Source organism: Rhincodon typus, chromosome 1 (genome assembly GCF_021869965.1).
Source record: "Rhincodon typus isolate 14 chromosome 1, sRhiTyp1.1, whole genome shotgun sequence".
In the NCBI taxonomy this organism is placed as follows: domain Eukaryota; kingdom Metazoa; phylum Chordata; class Chondrichthyes; order Orectolobiformes; family Rhincodontidae; genus Rhincodon; species Rhincodon typus.
In genome coordinates, this window is record NC_063332.1 from 112,152,686 (window position 1) to 112,160,171 (window position 7,486).

Sequence of the window (7,486 nt, forward strand, 5' to 3'; positions counted from 1 at the left end):
GCCCTTAGGAAGCTCCAAAGAATTTCAGACAATAAAGAGCAGAAATGATTGTTTTGCAGTCAAATGCAGCAACACCATGCACACACCAAGGTTTCTCAAACAGAAATTAGATAAAGTAACATTTGCATAGAACTTTAAATGTAGTTAAATGTCCTTAAGGTTCCTAAGGACTTTGCAGCCATATAATCAACCAGAAATTTACATTAAGCAAGAGAAGAACTCATTAGAACAGTGAGCAAAAGTGGTCAAAGAGTTAGATTTTGAGGACCATCTCAAAGGAGGAAAGAAATCTAAAGGGGTATAGAATCTGATAGTTGGATGTACAATAAAAGAAAAATGTCCTTACTTTTATGTTTGATTCCTCTTGCATAAAACAATCTATTACAATAGAGTGAAAGTACTTTGTTAACTACAAAGTGATTTAGGACAGCCTGTGATCTTGAAAGTTGCCATATAAATGCAAATCTTCACTTCTTTCTTTAAATGTATACAAGGACATTGGTAAAGAGGCAGAAGAATGCCAGAACACTGGGCCTAGGCAGCTGAATGTATTGGCCACCAATGGTGAAGAAAGGGAAGCAGGGCTTGTACATGAATGCACTCCCTAACAGTACAGAGGAGGAGGATTCTATAAATTCAGTATATTTCAAAGGGAAAATGGATATGTACTTGAAAAGGAAATATGTAGAGCTCTTTGGAAAGTGTAGAGGAGTGGGTCTAATTGGATAGTTTTACAAAGACCTGTTAACACAATAAACCAAATGGCCACTTTCTGCACTATGTAATTTTATATTTCAAGAATTCGAGAAGACAAGAGTAAAAATCTGAAGAATTCTTGATATTGCCATATTGGGAGGAAGTCCTCGAGATGGAAAAGGGTAAAGCCATAGAGGGATTTGAAAACAATGCTGAGAATTTTTAAATTTAAATGGACAATGATACATTTCTGTAGGTTTTTGATCACATAGGTAAGGCATATGCAACTTGGAGGGAGTTAAAATATGGTTGTACAACTTTGGAATGAAGACATTTAAGCTGTTTTGATATGCTTGACTGAATGTCAGCCCTTGCTTAGTTGGTATCACTCATCTCTAAATTAAGAGTCCTGGTTTCATATCTCACTCTCAGATTGGAGCACAAAAGTCAGTGCAATACTCACAATGTTGGAGGTGTTGCCTTTTGGAAGAAATATCTAATTGAGGCCCTGTCTGTTGAACATAAAAGATTGCAAAGCAGTATTTTGCATAAATGTATGGAGGGTGATTCCTGGTGTCCTGACAATATTGATCCCTCAACATCACAAAAACAGATCATCTGGTCAGCGTCATTTCTATGTTTGTGGGAGTTTGCTGTGTATGAATTGGCTGCCATGTTTCCTACATTTCAAACAAATATACTAATTCAGAGTAGAAATAGGCATTTGGCTCAAGTTTGCTTTACCTTTTAAGAAGATCATGGCTGATCTACTTGCATTTCAAATTCCACATTCCCACCTACCCCCAGTAAACTTTGATTCCCTTACCTAACAAGAACTAGCTACCTCCACCTTCAAAATATTCACTGACCTTTCTCGACCACCTTCTGTGGCAGAATTCAAATGTCACACAACCTAATGAGAGAACAAAACGCTCTTCATCTCCATTTGCAAAGTGTAACTCCTGATCTTTAAACATTGCTGCCCAGGACTGGACTCACCACAAGCAGAAAAATTACTTTGATGTCCACCTTATCACGATAATTTAGGATCTTATATGTTTCAATATAATCACCTCACATCCTTCCAAACTTCCAAAACAAGCCCAGTGTGTAAACCTTTCCTCATAAGGCAACCTACCCATTCCATTAATCAACCTAGTGTACCTCTTCTGAACTGTCTCCAACCTATTTATTTCCTTTCTTATAGAAGAAGATCAAAGCAGCACACAGTAGTTGAGATGTGATCTCACCAATTCCCTGACATATAACTGCAGCATAACATATTTATGTTCAATTTCTCCTGTAATAAAGGATAACATTCTGTTACAACAGTGGCCACACTTTGAAAATACTTCATTGGCTACAAAGTGAATTGGCACAGCCTGCGATCTTGAAAGGTGTTTTTCAAATGCAATTCTTCAAAAGACCATAAGACATAGGAGCAGAAATAGGCCATGCAACTCATTGAGTCTGCTCCACTATTTAATGAGATCATGGCTGATCTGATAATCCTCAACTCCACTTCCCTGTATTTTCTTTATAACCCTTGATTCCCTTACTAATTAAAAATCTGTTTATATTAACCCTGAATATACATAATGGTCCAGTCTTAACAGCCCTCTATGGTAAAGAGTTCCATAGATTACTATTCCCCCACCAGTATATCTTTCCTTAGCTAAGGGGCTTAAAACAGTTCACAGAATTCAAGCTGTGGTTTGACTTGTACCTTATATAGTTTTAGCAAAACCTTCCAACTTTTATATTCCATTTTCTTTGAAATAAAGACCACCATTCCATTTGCCTTCCTTATTACCTGTTGAACTTGGATACTAGCCTTTTGGGATTCATTCATGAGGACCAAAATCTTCTGTTCTGTATCTTCCTGCAGTCTTTCTCCATTTAAATAATATTCATTTCCTCTATTCTTTCTGCCAAATGCATAACCCTCACATTTCTCCACATTATATTCGATCTGCCAAGTTTTTGCCCACTCGCTTAACCTGTCCTAATCCCTCTGCAGACTTTTTGGGTCATCCTAACCGCTTGCCTTCCCACCTACATTTGCGCACTTCACAAACTTTGCTACATACATTCACTTTCCTCATTCACTTCTTTCTTCAAATGTTTACTGGGATACAGCAAGGACTTTTCTGTTGGCTGATTGCACTTACAATATTATTTATGCATAAGCTGGATTTAATATCTACAAAGAGTACATACTCAAGAATTTTCAGTAACTCTGTAAGGTATAATCATTGTTATAGTCTGGCTATGTGATAGGTTCCAAATGACCACAAGCGTAGTATACTATTCGAATATGCTCAGACTAGTTTGTATTAAATCACATAAAATTATTTAAATTAATCTTTATATAGCCCACTGCATAATTTTTGGGCTTAAAACATGCAATATTTATTGAACTTTACAATTTGTAAGAGCACCAGCTGACAACTATGGAGGTGGGTCAGCAGCAGATTCACTGAAACTCCTACTTTCAAAGCAATAGTGCATGAATTGATTTTAATGACATAATTCCACGAAAATGGCATCCTAAACAGATCAAATACCTTTTTGTGGAAATTATTTGTCTTAAAACCAAATAAAGTCATCTGTGAGGATTGGGTTTAATTGCCAAGAAGACGAAGTACAAATGTATTTAATATCTTGATGTACTGTCCAACATTATTTCTCCATCACCTGAATCAGACTTTTTATGTGACTATAAAATACAAAGCTGTGGAAATAATCGGTAGGTCAGGCAGCAAAACAGAAACAGTATTAATGGGTAGAATTTTAATTACCAATGGGAGACGGGCACAGTGAAGGACATGGGGTTAAATCTCCAACAAAATTACACTCACTCAGATTTGGTGCAGGCAGGATTGCTGGTGAGCACCTGTGCAGCTGTCTAGTATATGACTAAAGTGTTCAATAAGTCAGTAACATTGACTTTAACATCATGTTCTGCTTTAACAGCTGGTTCCTGGAGATTTCTGCATTTTGCCGGGGTTCAGGGGGTGAGAGAACAGTGAGGCATGAGTGTTTAATGAAACTGATTTTTTGGATAGACTTTAAAGACCAAAGTTGCTAACCTTGTGCTAACTCTTAGTGAACACCATTGCCTGTAGCTATTAAGATCGCCACAACCACTTCCAACTTTTTCCAGGGATCTGCTGAAGACATCACTGGGATTTCACAATATGCTGCCTGTGAGGTCACTTTCTCTCAGTCCATCATGTCCTGATTTTCCAGTTAGCCAATTATGTGATCTTTGCTATGGATGAAGACAGTGAAATCCAGAGTTCTATTAGCTTTGTTACAATGGCTGGTTTCCCACTGGTCCAGGATGTGATTATTTGCTCACATGTGACAATGCATATGACTCAGATCAGCCAAGCATGTTCATTAATCTTAAGGAATTCCACTCCTTCAATTTCCAGCTAGATAGTAACAAATGAAAGATGATTACCAAGGTCTGATCCAGGTATCCAGTGGGCTGCTGTTGCTCATTTGTACTGTGACAATCACAGGTTCTGAAAAATTCTCTCTATTCCACTCAGCTGCTGGCCCTTAGAAGAGGATAAGACGCTGAAAACCTGCCCGCTAACCTCTGGGAGGAATCCTACCACTATGCCAATGGAGAGAGTTAAAACAGAAGCCATATCACCACCAACTCAATAATAGATGAAGCCATTAGGAGAATCAAGATACCTGTTTCAAGTATCTGGCCAAATGTGAATCCACATTTCAGGATCTCCCATCAAGTGCCCCAGGATTGCTGTGGTGTCCTGTGTGCTTCTTAGCTGCACTGTGGAATGAAGGTGTGGGAAGAGGAGAGTGGTGATTGGCTGGCATCCTCCAAGGAAGAGGGAGAGAAAGAGGTGGAGGGGCCAGATGTGCCATGTTGCCTGCCACCCCACACTAAGCTGCCAGAGAACCTGTGCATGGCTTATTAATATGCGTGCATGCAGCCACCTGAAAATTCCAGCAGAAATCCAGTTCCCCCTGCAAACCAACACATCTCATTCCAACAGTGAAACATTAAACTCACTCATACCTTTATCTTCTTGTAAAGGCCGATCATAAGGAGCAAGTAGAGTTCTGTCTGGAGTAAGAAGTGGTTGGAGATTGGTGTGGGGAGTGAGACAATGGATGAGAAATGTGACAAGTGTCACCAGTTCCAGGTGTCCTTTGTCCAATTTTGCTCTCATGGCCCTACACGTGACCCGGTTAATCAAGAACAAGAAAGTACCCGACCACTCAGTGAGGCTTTCGGTCACCAAGGTGATGCTTTGTTCAACCCTTTGTAAAGAGGCAGAGTGTGAAGGCCATTGGCTTGTCCAGCATGGAGTGGGTATCCAGTTCTCCACGGAGGTACCTGAGACATCAAAACAATATGGATAGAGATGCACTCCTCCATTTGTTCTCCAAGGGTATGTATTGGAAATGCTTATGGATGCACACACATTCCCAGTGCCGCTCTACAGGTTTGCTTTATGTACGTGACCCTCCAAGCTCAAGGCCTATGTCCAGCTGAGCAAAGTTTGGAGCTTCCCGCATCATCCTGTTGGATATTTCCATTTTCGTTCTTGTTTCCTTGTGATGTGCTCTTCAACATGTGCCAACTTAGCTATCCCCCCCTGCAGCACACACCCAGTTATTTGTGTCGGTGAAAGATGTGCAGGAGTATTATGATTGGTGCATTCTCAATGTTTCCACCCTTTGAGATCTCTCAGCCTGGTCTCGCAGCAGCTCCTTTGTCAATGACTGGCAAAATATCTGAGGAAGATAAGAGGTATAACTTAATGTTGATGTTGAGAAAGGATACAAATACAGTATAGAACATAGAGCAGTACAACACAGGAACAGGCCCTTCGGCCCACCATTCCTGTGCTAACCATGATGCCATTCTAAACTAATCCCATCTGCCTGCAGATAGTCTGTATCCCTCTGTTCCCTGTCTGTTCATGTTTCTGTCTAAATGCCTCTTAAAAATTGCTATCATATCTACCTCAATTACCTCCCTGGCAGCATGTTCCAGGCACCAACCTCTGAAAAAACTTGCCTCGTACATTACCTTTAAATTTTCCCCTTTCACATTAAACCTATGGCCCCCAGTATTTAATATTTGACTCCAACAATCCACTCTATCCATGCCTCTCATAATTTTATATTCTTCTATCAGGTTACCCTTCAGCCTCCGAATCTGTAGCAAAAGCAATCCAAGTTCGTTCAACCTCTCTTTGTAGCTAATATACTCTAATCTAGGCACATCCTGGTAAACCTCTTTTGCACACTCTCCAAATCCTCTACATCCTTCCGATAGTATGGTGACCAGAACTGCACACAATACTTCAAATGTGGTTAAACTAAAATTTTATACAGTGCAACATGACTTGCCAACTTTCATACTCAGTGCCCTGACTGATAAAGGCAAGCATGATGTATGCCTTTTTTAACCACTTTATCCACTTTTGTCACAACTTTCAGGGAACTATGGATTTGCACTCCAAGATCTCTCTGTATATCAATGCTCCTAAGAGTCCTGCCATTTACTATATACTTGCCTCTTGCATTTGACCTCCCAAAATGTATGACCTCACACTTGTGCAAATTAAGCTCCATCTGCTGCTTCTCCACCCAACTTTCCAACTGATTTATACCCTGTTGTATCCTTTGGCAACCTTCCTGACTATTCACAACTCCATAAATTTTGGTGTCATCTGCAAACTTACTAATCAGACCACCCATATTTTCATCCAAATCATTTCCACATATTGCAGACAACAGAGGTCCCAGAATTGATCCTTTCAGAACCCCACAGACCTCCAGTCAGAAAAGCACTCCTCCACCCATTGCCTTCTATGACCAAGCCAATTTTATATCCAACTTACCAACTCACTGTGGATCCTTGTAACTTAATCTTCTGGACCAGTCTATCATGAAGGACATTTTCAAATGCTGTGGTAAAGTCTACGGAGACATTACCAACTGCCGTACCCTCATTAATTATCGTTGTCATTTCCTCAAAAAACTCAGTCAAATTTGAGATAAGGCTGCCCTTGCACAAAGCCATGCTGACTATCCCTAAAAAGTGAGGGGAATATCACCTCAATTTAGTTAGTGGTGATCTCAATACAACACGAGAGACAATGTCGCTTGGTGCCATATTTTGTTTTATGATGTTTACATGAATTACCCTGGGACATTTATTACCATAAAGTCACTATGTACATGTAATTGATTGTTGTAAATTGTATATGTGCATATATTACAAAAAAATGTAAATTATGTCTGGTATATCTTCTGTAACAATTTAGATTTTTCTAACTTTGCATCGGAGTGGATGATGAGTAGAGAGCTGCCTTGATTCCGAACACAAAATGCATTATGGTCTTGACATTTCTGGCCTTGGCGGTGCAGTTATGGGCAGGTGAACTGGAATCTGGATAGGCCCCAGTCCTTTCAGGTTTCTGCCATTTTCCCCCATGAACAAACACTCCTATGGGGTAGTGTTCTAATATGGATGTAGCTAACTGGAAAATACTATAGCAATTCTGCCTGTGTTTCAGACTGAATGAAATATAATGGCCTGATGCAGTCATATTGCAAAAACAAAAGTGAAGGCTAAGTGCTAGTTTTCTAAACTGATCCAATTTGACAATGATTCCTTCCCACAGTCCAAAGATATGCAGGAATGTGTAGGTTAGGTGGGTTATAGGGGAATGGGTCTGGATAGGATGCTCTGTGGGTCAGTCTGGACTTGTTGGGCCGCAGGGCCTGCTTCCAC